Genomic DNA, 24,724 nt, shown 5'->3' with positions numbered 1-24,724 from the left:
TTTCAGCTTGACTTCAGATGACTGAACTGAGCTGAAGTATTTGACTAGTAACAAAATTTTTTTTCCCTAAAGTAAAAATTTTGTTGTGTCTAATCATTTCGGAGATACAAAAATCCACTTGTTTGGTGAACAGTTAACAAAAATGAAGATTTTTATCGAAATCGTTTATTTAAAAAATCAAATTAAATATCTTTTTCAAGTTTAATTAGTATAAAATTCAGGAAAAATATTCAGTTAGGCTTCCGCTTTTCCAAATCCGAATTGCCGGGCTTTACGCTTAACCCCTGCCATCAGATTTTGTACAGCCACCTTGTCCACCTTCTTCGCCGCAGAAAGCCAATTTGCCTTGAACTACTGCTCGTCATTAGCTGTTTTTTTGGTCTTCTTTAGGTTCCGCTTGACAATAGCACAGTATTTCTCAGTTGGGCGGAATTCTGGAGTGTTGGGAGGGTTCTTGTCCTTGGGAACCACCTGCACGTTATTGGTGGCGTACCACTGCATGGCCTTTTTACCATAATGGCAAGATGCCAAATCCGGCCAAAACAGTACGGAACAACCGTGTTTTATTCAAACACTCTTTCACGTAAATTTCTTGGTTGACAGTCCCGGAAGCTATGAAAATGCTGCTTTTCAAGCCACAGGTACAGATGGCTTGCCAAACCAGATATTTCTTCGCGAACTTTGACAGTTTTATGTGTTTGAAAATATCTGCTACCTTTCCCCTTTCTTTTGCCGCATAAAACTCCTGTCCCGGAAGCTGCTTGTAGTCGGCTTTGACGTAGGTTTCGTCGTCCATTACCACGCAATCAAACTTCGTCAGCATCGTCGTGTGCAGCCTCCGGGATCGCGCTTTGGCCGTCGTATTTTGTTTATCATCGCGATTTGGAGTCACTAGCTTCTTGTGAGTCGATAGTCCGGCTCGTTTTTGGCTCGATGCACGGTTGTAGACGATACACCCAGCTTATTTGCGGCGCATCTCGGAGAGAGCGGCTTCCGGTTTTCGATTTTCCCCCGATCCAGACTTCCTGGCTGTCGACAAACGTTCCCCAAACACTTTAATGACATTTGTAACGATTGATTTGGCAACTTTTAGCGATTTTGCCAGCTTTGCGTGTGAGTAGCTCGAATTTTCGCGATGCGCGAGCTAAATTTTGATACGCTGCTCTTCTTTCTTGGACGGCATTTTGACAACTTAAGAGTGAATTCTAAAATCAAAATAGGAGCAACATTCTACACACACGCACACACACCTTCAAAATGAGGGGTGTTCAGTTTTTTTAAATGCAAAATTGAAAGAAATACGTCAAGTTGATTTTGACCAAATTTTGACCGTATCACTTTTTACACTGGACACTGAGTAATGTAATTTCTTAGACCTGGACGCGGGGCTAATTGTTGAGCTGCATAAATCGATAAAAATTTCGAGCAAGTTTATGAGGACAACTTGAATAAATCAATAAAAATTTCTAGCCAGTTGAGAGGACAGCTTGAAATTGAAATGCGAGTTGAGATGACAGCCTGTATAAATCGATATAAATTTCAAGCAAATTGAGAGGACAGCTTGAAATCTGAAAGGCGAGTTGAGAAGACAGCTTTAAAGTATTGTTTGAAATTTTGAGCGAGTTACAAGGGAAGCCATATTAAAATGAGAGTTGAGAGGGCAGAATATACGTATGGATAAAAAAAATGTCAAGCATGTTGAGAGGACAGCTTAAGGAGCGTTTCGAAGACAGTTTAAGTATTTCGTCTAAAGTCTGTTCCACATAGAATCTGGTCGGATAAAAGAGATCATTTCTCCGCAAAGAAATAACATACCACAAAAGTAAAAATGTCATTTTGTAGGGTTTTTATTGCACTTTAAGGAAAAAAAATACATAAAAATCAATAGTAAAATTTTCATCGATTGGTTGGGTAATGAATAAATTGATTTTTGGCGATTTCAGTCAAGAAAAAATCTTAAAACGATTTTTATTTTTTCATCCGACGTATCGGCATTTATTATGCCTTTTTCAAGGAGTCTATTAATCTAACAAAATTAATGATGTGTTTAAAAAGCTGTTACAATAAATGGTGTACTTACTGAAATTTCTCGTTTCAATTGTCCAAAAAGTTTTTTGAATCTGCTAAACTGTCTAATCGGGAAATGTAAGTTCAGTTGTCTGTGGTGTATAACAAAAATATTCAAAGTTGAGCTCTCTACTTGGATGCAATCTTCCTTGAAATCTGTTCTACTTACTATTGATCTGGTTGAGATGGATATAACACTTTGCAAGTTTTGAAAACGAAAACGGATATAAAAATGATTTGCAATATTTTGGATGTTGTTTTCCACTTAGCCACTTCTGATGTTTGTTGTATTTTGTGTGTTTGTTGTATTTTGTATGTTTGGTGTATTATTATGTGTATTGGTGTGTTTTGGTTTGTTTTTGATGGAGTTGAAAATGCCGGCGTAGATGATACTGAGCCCTTCAGTATCAGTCTTCTTATTGACCGTGTTGCCATTCCTCGCGATGTGACACATTTCTAATGTTTGTAGACCGGAAGTGAAATTGTGACGATCAATTATTCTCGTGCCGTTCAAATCAAAAGAATGATCGTGTTTTATGCTGTGATGAAGTCTTTGCTTCGCCATAAAAAAAAACAAACTTTTTTGCATTGCACTCCCAAGACAACCTCCAAAAGCAACGCGACGTAGGCGCGGTAAAACCTACTTACAAGGACTCTTGGGAGCTTAGGATAGGAAATTATCCTTGTGCTTTGCAATCCCTTTTCCTGCCCCTTTCCTACCCTGATCAATCCTAACCCTTGTAGCAAAATAGTCATGATAAGTTTACCAGCCGGGAACGCTAAGCGTCAATGAAGGCAACGGAGTCACGTGCACATCACATTTGTAAATTCTCTGGCTGAGCAGTTGACAACAGTCTTCAGACTAATCCAACTGCTAATAAAATGTTAATAAATAAAAAAAAATGCAGTTTGTCCATTCAAATTTGCCATTCGCGGGTCCTCTTTATCCACTCCTTCGCTTCGCAGTTTGTCTAACGCCTTTTTGTTCGATTTGTGTCCGCCAATCCGCTCCTTAAGTGTGTTTGTTGTCATTCCAATGTATTGAAAATCGCAGTCATTGCAAGGAATCGAGTAAACGACGTTTGGAAAATCGTCCTTGTGTACCGGATCCTTTACTTCCGTAAAAATCTGCTTTATTATAGAAATCTTGATGAAATTTTCAACACTAAGTAAACAAACTATCCGGATCAAAACACTGTCAATAGATTCGCGATGTGACAACTAGGGGCGCTGCAGTAAATGAAAAGATGCGACCAGATTCTCTGTGAAACAGACTTTATTAAGAGCTTCAAACTTAAATATTTCTTTATAATTTCAAGTTATTTGAATGAACAAATAAGCATGCTTGGCAAAAGTCATCGTCTTGAGGCGTGAAGCTGTGACTGTGAAGCCTCTTGGTCCGTCAAACTCAATTGACTGTTCCTTAACGACCAGTCACTTCGTTTGCCAGCCATTCATTCCCCATTCATTTGAAGCTAAAATAATAACCTAGTCAAGCAATCGCATTCAAGCGACCGATGACGAAAAAGAAACGCATTTATTATTATTGTTGCTCCTGCCAGCAAGCCGAAGACGACCGAAGAGGAACAAGAAAAGCATTTATTATTATTGTTGCTCCTGCCAGCAAGCTCGTTTTCAGTTTTTTATTGCTATTGTTGCTCTCTGCCAGCAAGTCGTTCAATAAGTTGTACCTGCCGTCAGCAGCCGATCGAAGTGTGAAGAGATTTGCCAGTCACACTCAGGAGAAATTTTGACCTTGTGTAGGAGCTTCGCCAGTCGATGATGGAGAAATGTTGATTGTTGTCGTGCTTTGTCCGTCATGCGAGTAGTGAGGCTCCGTCAATTGAGAACAGTGCCAGTCGTTTGATGAAACAAAACTAGTCGGGTCAAGCGTGATCGGCGAAATTTACCATCACTGCAAATAAGTAATTGGTCAGCTTCAGATAGGAGTATACAATACGCTATTACTAGTCCAGATTTTGCTCTGCGACGTAGTTCCACCTCCCCGTGATGCAGAGTGGAAACGTGTCTGCAAGTCCGGCGTATTGCAGATGTACGGCCAAGAGAACTACACCAAACCCACTAGAGGCTGTCGACGGGTCTGCCAAACCCGCGCGGAAGAAGTGGTGCACCCGGGTACTTAGGTACCAGTACTTGGGTGTGTGCGTGATGGTCCAACACGCTTTCGGGGGGTCATGGCCCTGATATGCGGACGTGACCGGAGGGAGAGCGATCGTAAACTCGTTTTGCGCTTCGGTGGGTATAGACCCGACTCGCAAAACGAGTAGATGCGCAAAGTGGTGGCCAATGGTGGGCCGATCTCTTAGGGACGTGTTTACACGTCAGTGTCTGAGAGGCACAGTTTCCCGGAGGTGTCAGGGTTCGACACGCGTTTCGGCAATTGATGCGCCTGAACCGCGAGTGTGACCTGATGATGGCGGTCTATAGCTCGATCTGCACTTCGGGTGGTCAAGCGCCCGACTTGAAGATCGAGTAGTTGCGCTGAGTGGTGACTTAGGTCAACACTATTTGTGAGTTCGGAGGAGTCTGAGTCCTACACGTGGCTTAGGGGCTTACGCCTCCTACCCGCGTGTTTAAACAGAGAAAGTGCCTTCGACAACTCGCTTTGTGTTTCTGGATCTTGGACTGGATTCACTAAGTTAGTAGTTGCGCCGTTTGGGGACCTTATTCACACGATGAGATGTCGGGTCCTAACTCGTCAGAGGAAGGATTGCGCATCGAGTTGTCTTAGAATGAGGTATTGCTGATAGAGGATTCGGAAACGAGTATTGCCTTGGAGCGTACTAGCGCGAATTGACCTCCCACTATTGAAGTAAAGTGTGTCAAACAGTTCGAAGTGGGAACAAAGGTCAGTGGCCTCAGGTGGACTTTATGGCGTAGGGAGTACAGTGTTCCTTAGCATTGTATCATGAGTCGTCCAATTGCACCCATGGACTCAGAGTAGCAAACTGGGGGGACGCGGTGGCTCGCCGCGTATTGGAATGCAATCCGTAAATTGGATTTACCGCCTGGGCTAACAACTTATAAAAAAAAGTCCAGATTTTGGATAGAATAAATACGTTAAGCATTCTTGAATTAAAATAACAACAAGATAACGGCTTAAACCTTGAGATATGAAAATAATATTGACAATGAAATTGAATAAAAAAAATGTAAGAACATAGTTATTAGACAGGATGGAATTGAAAGATTGAGTTAGAATGTGTCTTGAAACCATGCGAATCAAGATAACTGTTCGGTTGAATACAGTAGAGGGATACACAGGGCAACTTGCAGAAAAAATTTGAAAGGAACTGTTTCACCGATATTCGAATTAATCCATAAAATATGTCTTGAGAACAAATTAATTGCTGTAAGCAATTGCACCTTGAATCAGAGGTAATATTTGATGATGATTATCACTAAAAATGAGTAAGAGAGTTCCGAGTAGGCCTTGTTCGGGTGCGGCCGCGTTTTTTTTCAAGTTTCTCGTGCGCTGCATTTTTTCTTTTTCATTGATATATTTGGTGGTTTGAGTAATGATTCAAGGATAAAATTTAAAAAAAAATGAAGAATTGGTACTGGTGAATTTAAAAGTACTCGTGTGATTTGTGGCTGAAATTGTGTCTTTCTCGGTCGTTTATGGTTGCTTCTCATGTGAAATTTAAATAAAGTACAACAGAATGGGAAAAGAAAGCATAAACTATTTTCATCATGTGCTAAATGAAGATATTGCTATTCTTCTCTATTTGGGAAGCAAAGTGATTAATGAAACAAAGTTGTGTTGAAATGTGTGCAAAAATTGTGAAGAAATCGGATGTTGAAGCCAATCGATTGCAAGCAAATCAGCAGCCAAAACCGCGCGAGCGGCGGAATTCAACAAAACGGAGAATCCGGTGAGATCGTTCCTTATTATTTTTCAAATTTTCCACTTTTCATTTCCTTATTCGAGCTTCTGAAAAAGTGTTTTCTAAAGATTTGTTTAGAAGATGGACACGAAATATTTTATCGAAGAATACGGAAAGAGCTACCTTCCAATTAAACGCTCAATGTTTTATTTTTCTTTACTCCACCCACACGATGGTTTGATCGCAGCAATCGAAGATTTTTCAAAATTTACCACCAGTTATACCTAGTAGGTTTTTTTCTTTACTGTTCTTTCCCATTTTATTCGGGTGGGTACTTTGTTCATTTAGCTAAACGTCCGGTTGCTAATGGTTTCATGTGCCCGATAGAACGTTGCTGTTAGGAATCATTTTAACTAAATTTGCTTAAAAGACACGTAATAGATGTTGTTGGATAATTTCTACGACTTCGAATAGATACTGCGAGTTCCGAATTTGACATTCGGATTGAGTTATTGTTCACTTCGTGCTAGGGTGATTCCGCCTGGTATAAAACTTATTTCCACATTTTGTTTGTCAATTAATTGCAGGCGTATAAATGTAAATTAATTTTAACGATTCTTTAGGAAAAATTACAAAATATAATTTATTTTCGTGTGTAAATAATCGAACACCATACTGAAGCACTATAAAACATCATTTCACATAAAATATAACTTCACTTGTTTACTTAATTCATGTTGAATCAAAAATATTAACTGAAGTTTTTTTTTTAATTTTTAAAAATGTTTTAACAATTGAAAATTTAGCTAGTATGCAAAGATAAAGTGAGCTATTATGCTCTTCATATCATAAGAAAAATATATTTTTTTTTATATTGTAAGTAAATTGTTACTCAAATATTGCTGCTAAGGTAGACAGATTTTTTTTTCGATATATCACTCAAAGTGATTTTAGGCTAAATCTGACAAGTGCTACGTATTCAGGAAACCGAAATCTCGCAAAATAGATTTTTAAAACATATTGGCAGCAAAGACACTGCTCCTCAGTGATTTTGTTTTGGAACCATATATGTTAAACCGACATTTGTTTCCTATTTATCGCATTGTTCGATTAAGATTTATTATATTTTAAATGTTGCAATATTTTGAAATATGTAACTTTTTTTTTCGTGAATTTTCTTTACAGAAGTTTTTGATCAATTTGAAAAAAGTAATTGTCACGTCAATTGATAAATTCCTAAATGTCATCATAAACCTTAAATTAACAATTAAACATCATAGTTGAAGGTTCTTTACAGAAACCATGACAACTGTATTGCCCCCTAACTCAACATAATATTTGTAATTTCAATTACATTAAAAAAAATCCAAAAAAGTTGGAGTATGGTCAACAAATGGGGTTGAGTTTAAAGCTTCGTTGTGATTTGAGATGTGTAAAGGTTAGATAAGGTAGACACAGTAAATGGTAAGATTTGGGTTTTATAAAATGGTAAGTTTTATTGAATTTTTTTAAATGTATATACACATATAAGAACAACCAGAATTACCGTTAAATAGAAATGTTTTACCAAATAGATGAAAATAATCATCATTAAGCTTGGAATTATAAAGTGTAGTTGCTTTCAATAGCTTAAAATTTGTAAGTGCAGTTGAGTATCCTAACTGATCATTCACAAAGTAATATGATTTTTTCATTAATAATTTTATAAACGGATTATAAGTCGGTAAATAGAGCTATAGCTTTAACACAACTGGTAAGATTTAAGGTTGAGTATGAAAAGGTAAGAGTTCACGGAGTGGTAAGATTTAATAATTTTTCAACAATTTCATTTATTATATAAATTATTTTTGAACGGTCACTCAGTTGCCAGATGGGCAGGTATCTACACGTATGCGGAATACCTGTCGAAGATTCATAACACTAGAATGTTATGAATTCCATACGGTTGCTAAACTGATTGTATCGTTCTACAAATAACACATACACATACACGTAACACTCATTACATAACAGCTCATACGAAGCCATGGTGTCGGGTATGTGGTTGTTTGCATTGTAGATAGGCCGAACAATTGATCTAAAGAAAGCAAATAAACGCCTACGTTGGCGAAACTGCGGTGAATCCGTGCACCCATGGTGGATTACCTATCACTAAAAATGAGTAAAAAATTTCCTTATACTATCGTATTGCAACCAAAACAACAGAAAAGATCTGCCAATAATGCAATAAAAGTTATCAGATGTTTAATTTGATTTTTAACCTCTCATAAAGATTTTTCAATAGGAATCTGTTAAATATTTGAGAAGTTTTTCTAAAAAAATGGCGGCAGTATTGCGATAAGATAGTGTACAGAGAGTTAATAAAAAGTGTGCAAAAATGGTTGCGAAATTTGTCTGGCATTGAATAGTTGATTTTTTAATTTTCCTCTGAATTTTGAACACGGACTTTAAATAGTTGAATTGTCAAAAGCATATTTTCAACAACGAATTCTTCAACTAGTAGTGGAATTGAAAGTTGACAACATAAAATGGAGTGGATAACCAATCATAATAATTTGTTTATACATCCAAATAATTTTCAACACTCCACTGCAAACAAATTGAATAGTTTCTAAAAGGGTTTTCCAACAACTCCCTGTCAAGCAATTTTCGCTCTAATACAACTTTTCAATCCTGATTCCATGAAATTGACGGTTTTTTTTGCTGCCGTTCATTTACATTGGAATAACACCTGTGGATGGAAAGCGCCTACCAATTGCTAGGAGTTCGCTTTCCACCTGACACCGGCATTAAAAGATCCAATCCAGTGAATGAGATCAACAGGGGAAATGTGCGGGCAAAAATTTTTCCGAAACCAATAACGAAATTACACGGAATCTCTATTTGCCCGCCGTAATCAACTGCCTGTTTGCCGAAATGCTATGCCATGGCCTTTGTTATCAGATCAACAAATTCACACGCGTATGCCCTGGCGCAACTTTTGTCGAATTTAATGGTTGCCGAAGACAGCTGAGTGAAATTTCATTAAACAAATTACGGCTGACGGCTGAGCGTTTTTTCGTTGTTATTATTATTGCTTGCTGCTCGCTTCGCTGCCTGACAGGCAAATCCAATCACGAAAACTGGAGCCCTTGAACGGAGGATACTTTTAACATCCAATTTCATTTGTTTAACAGGAAGCTGGAGAGCAGCCAGCCACAGAGAGAGGAGAACAAAAAAAAATCACAAAAGGTTTTCCCATGTAAAACCCGAAAAACACCAGTTTCCAATATTCATCACTCTTCATTTGCCGAGCGGAAGTTCAATGATCAGAAAGCTGTTGGATGCTGGATGAACAAGATTGAAGCAACACCCTTGGCATCCAGAAGATGAAGTAAACTTTGAAGCTTCTCAAGGCTACAAAGTGAACAAAAAATAAAAAATATAAGTTTCTGTCTAGTTTTTGCCGGGCTTTGAAACATGCAAGGAACCTTTACATAATTTTTGTACCAAAAACATTGGTTTTTGAAACATTTGATTTTCCATTCACATTTGATTCAATTTTTTGATTGAGTATGTTTTTTGACAAATGTATAGCTACCGATGCTTGAAAAATTAAAGGAAAAGAAATTTGTAAACATTTTGACATTAGTTAACTTAGCATTGGAAAGAATTTTTGTTAATATTTTAAACGTCTACTTTAAAAGTCAGATTTTACAAAAACTCGGAAGAATCCAAATTTTATTACAGCATTTGATAAATTGAAAAAAATCTCCTGTATTGAAAGATGTTAAGAGTGGAGTAATACAAAGAAAAAAATATTTTCAATTTTAAATTTGAATTGGATCATGAAAGCTTGAACTTGAAGCTATCCCTCTAAGCTAAACAAATAATTCCAATGTAATTCCACTATAGAGTGATTAAACCAACCAGAAATAGATAAAGCTGTGCCATCGTCACATAAACAAATTAAACTGTACTGCTCCATAACAACAAGCATCACTCTATTAGATTGAAGTGATTACCCACTATGATGTTGTAGCTACTATACTAGCTGATAGTTGTTGAAACATGTTGCACCAGTTGATAGAGAACCCGATAGCTAAGAAGTGGGAATTAATTACTTCAAAATTGTTTCGGACGGGGTTTCCGTCGCTCGGGCTCTCGATCGGGATGTTATTTCGCTGCCGGAGGTGTTCAATTTTTATTATATAAATGCTATATCAGAAATTCTAACCATGATTTATATATTTCATTAAATTTTTATGCAAGTAAATTTAAATAAAAAAAACAACAGTTGAACAGTGCTTCCAGTGATATAAAATATTAGTTTTGAAGTTACATTTCAAAGTTAACATTTACATTAAAACATACAAAACGAGAACGATTTTAAATTAGGAAAAAAACGACGACGAATACATAAATTTAAAAACATAATAATACATATTTGCAAATGATTGTTATAAACACCATAACCGAAACAGGTTTGGAATTCATTCGAGAATACAGTGACCAAAATAAGAATAGTACCACTATGTGTTTTGCTTGTTAAAATATGAATGATTGTTGATCACCAATATTTTCTTGTACAATTTGTTTTGTATTTTTTAACGGATAAATCAAGTATTAGTTAACTTTTTTTGGACACAGCAATTGGCGTTGAGGACCAAAATTATGAAAAAAGGGTGTGAAATCAGAATAGTAAAACTTGTGTTTTTCAACAAAAAGACAATTATTTAGCAACAATTTACTGTGTAAAAGTTAACAATAATGCTTCTACGAGTTATTTGAATAGACAGCAGCATTTTAAAGAGTATTTTAGAATTTCAAAGGTTTTAAAAGGGGGGTTTGAGAGATGCGCCTCTAGCGTTATTTGATATTTGAGCTATAATACTTTATCAAACTGCTTGACTCCTTCATTATCATTCTTAAGTATGATGCGCAGTGATGAAACATAGATTTGAGGCTTAATCTATATATATAAAAATGAATTTCTGTCTGTCTGTCTGTCTGTCTGTCTGTCTGTCTGTCTGTCTGTCTGTTCCCTATAGACTCGGAAACTACTGAACCGATATGAGTGAAACTTACCAGGGCGGGGTATTGGAGGCAGGGGAAGGTTCCTATTATGGTCTGAGACCCCTCCTTCTCTCATGAAGGGGGGGAGGGGCCTCCCGAATAAAAGACAATTTTTTGCATAACTCTAAAACCAATCAAGCAAATGGTATCAAATTTGGCATGAGGTGGTTTTTGGGAACGAGGAATATTTCCATGAATGTAAGGTACCCCTCCCTTCTCTCAGTGGGGTGATATAAAGGGGGGAGGGGGCCTACTTTACAATTTTTCAAAAAACGGGAGAAATAATCAAGCTAATGGAACCAAATTTGGCATGGAAGGGGAATGGAATACGAGAAATGGTTCTATGATTATTTCAGACCCCTCCCTCCTTCTAGTGGAGAAACATGAAGAAGGGGGGGGGCTAAACCCTTTTTTATTACATAATTTGAAAACTATTCGAGCAAATCAATCCAAATTTGACTTGGAAGTGTAGTTGGGAACGATAAATAGTTCTATGAATATTTTGTACCCCTCCTCCCACCCAGTGAGGAGATAGAAAGTGGGGAGGGGGCTTCGTAACAATTTCCAGAATTACTGGAAAACTAATCAAGCAAATTAAACCAAATTTGGTATTGAAAGGTATTTGATTACAATGAAAGTTTCTATGATATTTTTAGAGCCCTCCGTTCTTCCAGTGGGAAAATCTTAAGGGAGGAGGGTGCTTCCTTACAATTTTTTATCGGAAAACTTACCCAGCAGATAGAACGAAATTTGGCTTGGGAGGATATTTTAACACAAGGAATGTTTTTGTAAATATTTGGTACTACTACCTCCTTCCAGTGGGGTGATGGGAAGGAGAGAGGGTGGCTCCTTTACAGTTTTTTAGCATAATTCGAGAACCAATAGAACTAATGGAAATAATTTTGGCATAGGTAAGCATTTGGATACGTAAAATAGTTATTTGCTCATTTCAGACTTCTTTCTCCTTCAATTGGGGATACAGTTAGGAAAGACGGGAGCTCACATACGATTGTTTTGCATGAACCAAGAATTTTTCTTACAAATGGAACGATCCACTCCTTCCATGTAGGGGATAGGTATGAAAAGGGGCTTTGATACAAATAATATAGCATAACTCGACAACTAATAAAGCAAAGAAACCAATTTTCGAATGAGAAAGTATCCAAGCACAAGAAATGTTTTTTCCTATGGTTTAGCAACCTTTCCCTCCATTCAGTGGAACGATAAAAAGTGGGAAGAGGGTCTCTCATACACTTTTTTTTTTAATATTTCGATAACTAATCGAAAAAATGGAATCAAATATGTATGTATGGAGCATATTTGTGTACGGGAAATGTTTCTTCGATGGATTGAGACACCCTTCTCTTGCCAAAGGGGATATATAAAGTGGGGAAAGGGTCACCCATTTTTTGAATAACTCGAGAACTTATCGAAAATGGAGCCGTATATGACATGGGATCAGGGCCGTAGGAAGAACCGACTCATGGGGGGGGTTTTGGTCACTAATTTTTTTCTATGAATTTTTGTCTAACAACACACGAATAAAAAGAATTAAAACAATTTATGTTTTTAACTATATGATTATTCATTTTTAAGTACTCATTAATAGTTTTCGTATGAAATTGTAATTTAAGAGAAGACACGAATGTCACAAGGATGGTAAAGTATTATTAATAAAACCTTTAAAAATTAACTTTAGAAAAGTGATCCTTAGCTTAAAGAGTGTGCAAATTTTTTTTGAATTAAATCTTTAGAAACAAAATATGAAATTTGCTTTCATCGATGGTTAAATTTATTGAATTTCTTTAAAAGTCTGGTAGATCAAAGTTATTTGATTTGAGCATAAAATACATAAATTCTTTTTAGGGTAACCTTCAATAACTTTTAAAAAAAACTTATTCTATATTCAAATCAAACAAGCCCAATCTTCTAAACTCTTTTGCAAATTCCAAGATTTTAACCTTTGATGAATATAAATAAAATATTCCAAAAAAAAAAACAGTATGAGATAAAAAATTTTCGAATCAAATTTTCTTGATGCAAACTTGAACTAAATGTATGATTTTAGTTTGAAATTTGGCTTTAAAAAAAGCTGCAATATTAATAATGTTAAATAATACACCGAAAAAATAGAAAAATTTTTAGGATAAGATCAGGTATATGTTTCTGAAACAGAAAATATTTTTCATAAAGAATCAATTCCATACTAAAAATCCTGTAGATGATTTTTTTTAAATATTACTTGGGATATTTTGCATGAATCAAAACTTAGAAAATTAACTCAAATTCTACTTTATATTTGTGATTTTTTGCTGAATTGTGTGTACAAACTTATTCTAATTAAAATCTTCGAAATCAGAAATTAAATTGACAAGCAAATTTTTAAGTTTATGTTCTCTTGATTTCTCAACAATTTTATGTTGATTGTAAAACTCATTCACAAGCTTAATCTTTTTCTGAATTTACCTGAATTCAAAGTTGAGCTTTGAATCTGTTTCCGAATTTCTATTTGATTTCCGAAATGTACAACAAATACGATTTCCGAATCTAAGATCAGATCAGAGTTTCATGAGCCTAATTTCAGAACCCTCATTCATGAATCTATTATTTAAATTTTGAAGTGCTGGTTAATTCACAATTTCAATTACCTATTTTTAATCTGTTTTTTGAATCTGATTTGAAATGTGAATTTCGAATGATAAATCAGAATCTGGTTTTCAATTTTGGAACGCCACTTATAAGCTTAAAATGTTTAAATTATGTGTTAGAATATAGTTTAAGAACATCGAATTTGATTATAAAACAAATTTCTTCTTTTTCTATATTCGAAAAACTATTATCAAAACATTGAAAATGCATTTGATTTTCGAAAAACATGATTCAAATTTGATATGGAATGCAAAACCGAGCAGCTTTTCATATCTAACTAGTTATGATTATTCGAACTGAAAATCAAGAATCCCAAACTTGATGCAAAATTAGAAATACAAAAATATGTAGAAATTCAATTTTTGTTATAGGAATATGAAACCAGAACCTCAAAAATGGGTTTAATTTGAAATTTAATATTCAGACCTGAATTTCTGTGATAAGGTTGCCAAATTGCCTGGTTTTAACCGGATTGGTCCAGATATTGAATATAAAATTTGGGAAAAGTCTAGTCCGACCCGGTTGCTCAAATTTCATTGGAAAAGCCCGGATTTTGCCCGGGTTTCTTCTCATTCTCATTCTTAAATGAAACTAAAAAAAAAACAAATTGTCTTGTAATTTTTTTTTTATTTATGCGTTCAAAATTTTTGAAGCAAGTTTCAAAAAATTATCATGAAAGGTTATTTATTTTTATTTTCTAGAATTTTGATGAGCAATTCCTAGGTTTTGACCAAAATTGCCCGGTTTTGCCTGGATTTGGTCGTCAATTTTGAAATCAAATACCCGGATTTTTTTTTAAACAAATAAATAACTAATAATAACTATGAACAAGTGAGATTTTGGAAAACTGTAGCAGAATTTTCAACTTGAAATGGGTTTTTGAGGTTTTTGTATTAGTTTTTAGTGCTGGTAGTTACTCTTGAATATCTTCGCTCTATTATCATATTTGATTACGAATTTAAAATTGTGAGTGTAGAGTAGAATGTCTCGCTTGCTTTCTTGGACCCTCATGGGGGGGGTTTAACCCCCAAAACCCCCCCCCGTTCCTACGGCCATGCATGGGATTGTATTTGTATACAAGAAGTGTTTTTCGGATGATATAAGACTTCCCTTCCTTTCATTAGGGATAAAGGAATGGGGGAAATGGACACTCTAACAATTTGTATAACAATTCGAGAACGAATAGGTAAAATAATTGTCCCGTGACGTTATTTTGTTACAAAAAAGGTTTCTATGATAGTTTGAAACCCTCTGCACATTATAAAGGGACAACGAAGATTTCATATACAAAAAAAATATTTTGGCATAAGCTATAAACTTATGAAGCAAAGAAATCCAGAGTCATCAAAAGGATTAAAACACGGATTAAAAAATAAATAAAAATTTCAAAATAAAAAAAAAAATTCATTTTCTTTTAGAAAAAACATTTCAACAATTTTGAAATTGAATTTTAAAATTTTGTGCAAATGAATGAAAAGCTAATAACTAAGTACCAAAAATTTCAATAACTTCTGGAAGGTGTAGCAAAGCACACCGGGTCAGCTAGTAATCCATAAAAACAGGCTTCCAATTAAAAAACACTAATGTTTTTAAATAGTCAAACGCTACTTCTCTAGTTTTAAGACATAGATGGCAGCACTATTTCGCAATAAAACCGAATAAATGCCTTTTTTCGAACTTTCGGGGTTAATTGAGGTGTGCTGGATGATTTTGGTCAAGAAGTTAGTACCGTAAAACGGGGTAACGTTGACCAACAATAAATTTTTCCACATTATCATAAATAACTCAGTCTAAAGTTTGAATTTTTGAAAACTGTTTTCTACGTTTGAAAGCCTATTAATTGAGTATCAAATTAGCAAAATTTGGTTTGGATTGGAAATTATTTTCTGTTAGTAGAAATTTAATTTCAAAATCTTAAAATTTCTGTTCTTTCCAAGGCTCGCAAAGAAACAGCTCTCCTGATGATACCAAAAAGGATTTAGAAGCAAACGGGCTGTTGAATGTGAAAGAACAACTTTTTTCTTTGTATAGGTACAGTTATAATGCTATTTTTTTTATAGTCATTCAATGATAAATTTTTTATATTTAGAAAATAAGGACATTTTCCAAGAGTAAGCCGGTATTAGACAAATGGATAGGAACCCTATCAAAATGTTAACTTTGATGAAAAAATTGAAATGAAAATAATGTTAGAGCCTATAGGGAATGTGTGATGGTAAAATTGCATTTATATTTTGAAGCTAAAACAATTTAGCAATCACTAATCACTAATCACTAATCGTACTTCCATAGCCAGAACTTATGTCTGAGTCCCAAAGAATAATAAAAGTGACTTATCATTCTTCTTGTCTTTGTTCATGTTTTTAATTATTTTAACATAAAAACATTAAAATAATCAAAAACATAAAATGGTTGGGCCTACCATGGAGCAGAGAACGCAGAGACATCCGGAACACAGGAACAGGAAGAAACGTGGACCACCAGTACCATACGTTTCAAATGGGCAGTTTCGTTGGAAGCATGCTAAGAAAAATGCTCCTTGATGAAGAAACCAAACTTAATGTAAAGAAACTTCGCCAATCGCTAGGACTATTCTTCGGTGGCTGGAAATGATTTATTTTGTACACAGAAATCACAAAACCTAGAAATAGAAGCATTTTGAAGAGTTGATGTAAAAAAATTAAATTCTAAGCTTTGATCTTTTTTGGATTTCTGTGTATAATCATTTCTGGTCATTGACCAAGGATATAGCGCCTTTACTCGCTTTTGCAAATAAAAAAGAACAACTAAAACATTAGAAAAAATCACAACCTTTCGAGATCTATTAGAAACACGAAAGGTTTTGATGACTTCAAATTAGATACGATACTCTTGTAACTTGCGATAGTTTCTTCAAAAATGTAAAAACAAAACACGGAAATATATCTACAACAAAAAAGACAAAAGAAAGAAAACACACAATTTCTGAAAACACATTCTAAAATTTTAATGACTTTCTCTTGAAAAAAACGGTAGCAGTAAAGCAGAATTCAATGTAATTCTATTCAGAACCGAATTTTTGGATGGAAATTTGCAATAGTGGAAGAAGAAATTACTAAACATATAAAAACACAAAATAAAAAGATGTTTAATATGACTTAGCTTTGATAACTCCGGCTGATGATAACTATCTGCAAACAACGGAAACTTTTACATCTCCATTTCTTTAATTACCTGCAGCACCGCAATACGTCCGTTTTTAAACTTTCAAAAAAAAAGATCGCAGCAATCACAGAATCTGCCAGCAGCAGTTTTTTTTAGGTAGTAAAAATAAATAATCTACCATTTTGGATATAGAACGCCATGAGTTCCGAATGAACCTTGTTCGAGTATGGTTGAAGTTCTTCCGCGGTCTTGATGATTTGTCGCTTTCAATTTAGTAATTTGGTGTTATTTATCCTGAAAAGTTGTATAAACTGTGGTGGAGTGATCATTGATAAGTCATAAATTACGATACTTTGTGAAAGTAAAAATATCTTAGTGGGAAAAATGATTATATATGTTTGGAAAAAGTGGGCATGAATGTCCAAAGATGGCGATCATAAATCCAATTTTCTGCCTACGCAGCCCAGAAAATCGGCTTAGTTCTGAATTATTAGATTTTGCTAGAATGGTTGAACTGGGAAGGTTTGAGAAAGTTGAACGGTGTGTGATGGGTGTTTTTTGGACCGGTTCAAGAAGGAAAATAATTAGGTTCGAAATTCGAGGAATTAGTGTTTCAATCGTGAAAAAAGTTACGAGGAAAAAAATACCATCCCGAAATTTCGTTTTCAAATGTGTTCGCTCGGCCATTCACAATTTTCACTTACAAGCTCAGTTGCCACGCACACATTTGGGCAATGTTGCCGAAAAAGGTGAGAACGTAGTGAACAGTGAGCTGCAGCTGCTGTGGTGTGCAAATGAAAAAAGGAGATAGTACGAATTGAGAATGAGAGGTATTTTGGAAACGCGTGGCTTATTTTCGAGCCAACGTTGAACCGGATGCATTCAAATAACTAGGACTTCAGATAAGTATTTTGTTTTTGATTAGATATTACTGCTTATCCAATACGCTGCACCCTGTGCCTATTTTTTTTCTGGCACCCAGAATCTGACGTGCTATAGAGCTCCTTCAGAAGGTTTCAGAATAGAGAGATTGCGGCTTACGCTCTTTTTAGAAATCTTCTCCATACTAATGTTCGCGATTCGCAGTAAGTTCATACGTGAATTGAGCGGGAGTGACACGCGGTTAATGCGGCTATTTAGCCAACGAATGAATGAATCGGAATTAGATGAAAGGTGTGTGTTTTTGTTGTTGGCGTGAGGTGTTCACTCACTCCGGAATTGGAAGTGTTCAACAGTGGATTTTCTGCACATGAGATATAGGCGTCTCGCTCTTGGTCATGGAAAGCCATATCACGAGAAGGTATGTATGTGTGAAATGTATAGATCATTGACAATTTTCAAATAGCGCATCAAGCAGCACTGACGATTTTGTCCTCACAATTTGAGCCAGCAGCGTCTCAAAGATATGAAGCTTTTCTGGCCAACCTTAATACTGATTGCATTTTAAAGAGGCTAATATGTTACTTAAGCTTTGCGCCATCGGATGTGAAATAACGAGCTTAAATGATTCCATTTATTTCCATAGGACAAATTATGCTTCGAATAAGAGAGAAGGATTGAAGTTGCCCCGTAACATGATGCATGTGCTTTGAATTGGATTATACAGCTTTATTTCGTTTTCCGTCCTCTATTCCATCCTATTTTAATTCCATACCACCATACCACAACCAAATATATTATCCGTCTAACACCTACTTCCCTATCTTTTTAAATAGATTATTATTACATACTCAAATATAATCATAATGAAAAGCATGCTGTTGTTATACATGCTTGCATGCACTTGCACCTTGTCATACATGTAGTTCTTGTTGTTTTTTTTGTGTAATTGTAATAATTTTCAATGAAATTGGAAAAAAAATCATTTTTTTTTATTCTAACATATGAGTTACAATTTTAAGAGTAAGCTTAAGTAAGCTTAGTAAGTAAGTAAATAAGCTCAAGGTCAGATCGAGTGAATAAACTTTAAAAAAGGTTTAAGAACAATGTTCATGAATTATGTTTTCTTCTTCCAGCGCCATAGAAACGTATTTTATTTTTTATTTAGTTTCGCATTATTACACCCACACACACGCACACACACACACACACACACACACACACACACACACACAAATATTTTTATATTTTTAGAACTATACAATTGGTTGTTTATAACGTATATTTTATTTTCAGATTTTCATTTCAAATTAATTCATCAATTTAAGTTAATGAATTAACTTTATAAAGTTCAAACATAATTCTTAATACTTTTACTTTAAATTACAATATCATTAAACACATTCTTAAACATGTTCTTTTCAGCTCGTTACATCGTTATTATAAAAATAAAATAAAATTGCAGAATTAAAAGTCTTCATCACGAAACGGTAATAATAACTCTATTTTTATAATACCACTATAACCCAAGTCATGAACAAACATAACCATTTTTTCTGCATCGTCATTTTAATCCATAATATAACTTATGCAACTTTTACTCTAACTGGTATCGGTACTGAAATGTATTAAACCTTTTTATGACATTAACCAAACATTCCAGAAACGCAATTTTTATGCATTTAAGCGCTGTTATAATTTGTAATTTCTGTGTAACATTTATTTAGCATATTTTCATACGAAACTATTTTAAAATCAATGCCCAAAATTTATACCTGCTAGCTCATGGAGTTAACCGTTTTGAGTCGTTTTTGACATTTCATAAATTAAGCTAACATTTTCTTCAAACTTAATTGAAAGTAATCATATTTATTTTCAGTATCGAGAAAGCAGTATAGCAGTTGAAGAAAACTTTCCCACAATATTCATTAATTTTCCACTTTACCATTCCACTTTATATCATTGTTCTGAAATTTGTTTTCTACATAATTATTTTAGAATTTTTATGGTTTTCCTTCTTTTATATGATAGCAAAATAAAGCATTCTCATTTCATAAATTATCCTTTTATAATCTTTCAGCAAACCAGAAACCATTAATAACTATTATTTACCAATCATTTCAATCAGATTGTTTTGTTTTCATAGTAATATTCATATCCATATTCGCATTCATAATTCGTTATTCATATCCATATTATTTAAATGATGTGTTGAAAAATAATTGAAAAAAACTAATGTGTATAATTTTAGTTTCCTAGTGTTCAACGCATTCAAATTATAAGTCAATGGTTTATTAGCATTTTTTGGTTTTATTGAATAGAGGGATGATGATTTGTAATAATATAAAAATTGTTTGTTTTAGATCGGACGGAAAGTGAACAGGTTATGAAATTCAACAAGGTAGGTTCCAGCTACAGGTAAGCTGAGAGTGTCGAGAGGTAAGACAGGTAAAAAGGTAAGATTATTTTACCATGCAAATATTTCATTGATTGAATATATCATATAAGAACGTACAAAAAGTTGCCAGCTGGGCAGGTATCTACACGGATGCGGAATACCTGTCGTAGATTCTTAACTCTAAATATGTTATGAATTTTATACGGCTGCGAAACAGTTTGCTCGTTCTACAAGTAAGACATACACCTACACGAAACATATTCATTTCATGTCAGTTCACACGAAGCCATGGTGTCGGGTATGTGATGATTTGCATTGAAGATTGGCCGAACTAAAAATCTAAAGGATGCAAATTAACGCATACGTTGGCGAAACTGCGGTGAATCCGTGCACCCATGGTGGATTATCTACATACATACATACATACATTTTGGATATAGAACGCCATATTTGATACCGAGAAATTCACTTTGCATTCATTTACACGCATGGATTCCATAATTTCTTCCAATTTTCAAGCACAATTACTAATCATCATATATCGCCATAATCATCATTACTTTCTTCACACAGAATTCTTATGTCCTGCCAAAGCTACGGCTAACTATTTTTCACTAATTCAAACATTCACTACAGAGCTTGTGGCTAGGCATATCCATCTCCCTTTTCAAAATATTTAGTAAATTATGCCAAAACGCACTTAATGATTTTCACTCACGTTCCCATTCCCCATTATTCTGAATTTGCATTTAATTTTGCATATTTTTCATAACCATGGAACAAAACGAACGCCGACCTGGGAGCTGCGTTGGGGGAACGCTGAACTTTGAACGGCACCCCGCGAAAAGCTTCCCTGTATGATTTAACCGGAAAATTCCCTCAAAACTAATATTCTCGCACATTCTCAACTTCATTTTTTTCGAAAAATAGTTTGAATCAATTAATTTGGTAAAACTTAATTTGCTGAAATTTTTCTCCACGAAAAAAAAACGCGTGTTAACCGTTCAGCATACGCCTCGAAGCTAAAACAATTTAGCAATGGTTAAAATTGTTGCCCCTAAATGTATGCAGCAGCATTGTACTTTTTTCGATTATAAATATTTTTTAAAGAAAACGTTAAAAAGCAAGGTAAAATTGATAAACTAGCATTTTTAAATTTTATGAAGGTGCTTTGTATCATTCATGATCAAGAAAACTCGTTAAAGCCGTCAAAATAGAGACTGATCAATGTCACCCCAAGGCGTCAAATTCTGAACTGAGACAAAATCGATTTCTGCAACCATGATTTACGTTCATAAGAGTCCAGTACTGGTTTTTAAAATATGAAACATGCCACATTCCCCTTAACCGAAGAAATAATCGAGAAATATTTAAAAAAGTGATCAATCTTACCCGGATTACGGTACTTCGTACCGTGTGAACGCCTTGGAAATTCTAAGATCACTGAATCAAAAAATTAGAAATGGATCAAGGTCTCTAAAAGTGAATTAATTGGATCGATTATCAAAATAATGTTGTACTCCCCGTGGAGTATGATGGCAGGCAGTTTGCAGTATTATTTGTATGATTTGCAATTGAAGCGGAAGTTTAGATGAGCAGAAATTTAAGTGGGGAGAGGGGTTTAATTTTACAAATTTTCAAAAATCGACCAATAAAAAAACTTTAATATCTCGGGAATATTTTTTTGATATGTAACTTAATGAAAAAAAAAATCCTAAATTGAATTTTATTAACCCTCTAAATCCGCTTGTACATGGAGTTTAATACAATCGTCATTAAAGCCAAGACTATACCTACTTATTTTTATTTACTTTTTGTGCAGAATGATTCAAAATGTGTTTATCTAGCAATCCATACTAACGGCAACTGTCTGACAAGCAGTTGTCAAAAACTGAAAATGGACCTTGAAAAAGAGAAATTTAAAACACGTCTCAAGGCGGGGTTCGAATAAAAAAACGATATCAAATCAACAAATATGTTAAATGCTTGCAACCAAAAAAGGAGATACTGCAATTAAGTCATAGGGCCCATAGATGGTATGAAAAAACCTAGCAATTGCTTTTGCTAAACCAAATCGAGCAGTCGAGTAGTCGCTTGAAGCAATTGATTCGGTTGCTATGAATAAAGTTTGTTTTGACAGCTGTTTTCTCGGACAGAATCTTTTACTTTTAGAACAATTATTTATTTATTTATTTGGAGTCTTTGACTACTGTCATACAGACTTAATATTAAAACTAACTTATGAATAAGATTACAAAACTATTAAAAATTAGTTAAAAACTAGTTTACATCACGGATTGCACTTTTAAACGTAGATTTAGATATATGAAAGTCAAATAAGTGCGAGACAACATTAAAAGCTTGACAACATCGGTATAAGGGGTGATTTTGTCCAAATACTGTTCTGCTTCTTGGCAACCAAAAAATCAACTGACTGCGTAGTTGTCGAGCTGGGGCGTAGAGGTTTAAACTCTGGAGCAGTTGAGGACAGTCAACAGCGTTGGTCAAAATATCGTAGATGAACATTCGTTGAAGATAGTTTCTTCTTTGACTCAAAGGCGTCATTGATAGTAGGCCACACCTCTCAGAGTAAGGAGGTAGCCGTACGGGATCTTGCCAGGGCAGACGGCGTAATGCGTACCGCAGAAATTTTTTCTGGATTCTTTCAATCCTGTCGCTGTGAACGGAGTGGTAGGGTGCCCAAACAGGAACAGCATATTCTAAGACGCTGCGTACTAACGAGCAGAATAAAGTTTTCAATGCATACGGGTCTTCAAAACTTGACGTATTCCGACGAAGAAAACCGAGCAAAGCGAAACCTTTGGCTGTAGTCGTCGCGACATGCTGGGCAAAAGTGAGCTTTTGATCAAAAGTAACCCCAAGATCTTTTATGGAGGTTACCCTTTCGAGTGAGCTTCCGCTCAAAGTGTAGTCGTAAACGATTGAGGCTCTACTCCTGAAGAAGCTTATGCACTTACACTTACCGCCATTAACTTCCATTCCATGTATATTGCACCACGCCAGTAATCTGTCGATGTCATCTTGAAGCGCAGCGCAATCCACTATTGAATCTATGATTCGATAGATTTTCAAATCATCAGCAAACAGTAGTTTCGGTGATTGAAGGCATGTTGCTAAATCGTTTATAAACAGCACGAAGATAAGCGGTCCTAAGTGGCTGCCCTGCGGTACACCTGATGGCATGTTGAACACAATAGAGTGAGTACCACGAATGTTGATAAAACCTCGACGATTATGCAGGTACGACGACAACCATTTGGTAACCCATACAGGAAAGCCGTAGCGAGTAAGTTTTTCTATGACGATTCTGTGTGGAACTTTATCGAAGGCCTTCGCGAAGTCAATGTATATAGAGTCCACTTGCAGTTTCTTATATGTGGCTGTATGCAATTCGCTGGCATAGCACATTAAATTTGTCAACGTTGACCTTTTCTTGACAAAGCCGTGCTGGACCTCCGTGAGTAACGGGACAGCTGCAGTATACAATCTTTCGTACATCAGGACTTCAAATACTTTGGAGAAACAGCAAAGAATGGATATTGGTCGATAATTTTCCACACGATGAGCGTTTCCAGACTTATGAATTGGAGCAATAGCGGACATTTTCCAAAGAGCAGGAAAGACACCTTCCGATATCGATAGATTGAAAATCATGCTAAGTGGCGTGGCAAGTGATACAGCAATTCTCGAGACCAACGACGTTGGGATCCCATCAGGCCCCGAACCTTTCGAAGAATCCATGGATACCAATACTTTTAGAACCTCCTGGTCTGAAAATACGGGCTGCGGGAGACTAATGTCACGATTTTGCAGTGTTCCAAAGTAATCATTAGTGCAGTCCGGAGAGAGTGAGCTGTACACGCTACTGAAAAATTCGGCAAACAAACCAGCAGAATCCTTAATGCTTTCCGATGTCCGTTCTTGAAACGTTACAGATGAAGGAATAGAATTTCCAAGTCGACGACTATTGATATATTTCCAGAAATAAGAAGGATCTTGTTTAACGTTACGTTCGATGTTCAAAATATACTGATCAAATGCAGCGTTACGAATTGCCGAATATTCAGTCTCTAGTCTAGAGAGGGATAATTTGTTCTCATCAGTCTTGTCTCGAAAGTATCGTTTGCGGGCTTTACGAACAACGTTACGTTTTCTCCGAAGTTCGGAGTTCCACCAAGGTTGATTATAGGTCTTTTGTCGGCGCAATCGTCTAGGAGGTGTGTACGCTCGTAAAATCTCCCACATATGATAGTAGAAGGTGGATACCGCGTCATCTACACTCAGATCTCCAAGCTCTGCTTGCCAGTTTATGTTCATCAACAGTTCAATAACATGATCTGTATTGCAATGCGTAAAATCCAAATTTTGCTGGTGGGAACATGCGGTGTCCATAAACTCATCAGATAAATAATGCACTATCATTACACACGGATGGTGATGTCGGTCAGTGCTCAAAATTGCACATGGTGGGTGTACAACTTCGGCAAGATCAGGTCTGTTAATAAACATAAGGTCGAGAATTCTTCCATTTGCGTTGACGAGCGAGCACATCTGAGACAACCCAGAAGCTATTGTTGATTCTATAACAGCTAGCTCCTGCTCAGTGGAGGCGTTCACCGGCAAGAATCCATTCGAATCTTCATCAAAGCTCCAATTTAGATTG

At 35.5% G+C, this 24,724-nt stretch overlaps 1 protein-coding gene across 2 annotated transcripts in view; it reads right to left on the bottom strand.

The window, feature by feature from the left end:
• LOC129757015 (limbic system-associated membrane protein-like) overlaps window positions 1-24,724 on the bottom strand; it is a 287,486-nt gene that overhangs the window by 32,758 nt on the left and 230,004 nt on the right. The window lies entirely within an intron of this gene.

This window comes from Uranotaenia lowii, chromosome 3 (assembly GCF_029784155.1).
Source record: "Uranotaenia lowii strain MFRU-FL chromosome 3, ASM2978415v1, whole genome shotgun sequence".
NCBI lineage: Eukaryota > Metazoa > Arthropoda > Insecta > Diptera > Culicidae > Uranotaenia > Uranotaenia lowii.
The sequence above is the reverse complement of the archived record's forward strand: the minus strand, read 5'-3'. Positions and strand labels throughout refer to the sequence as shown.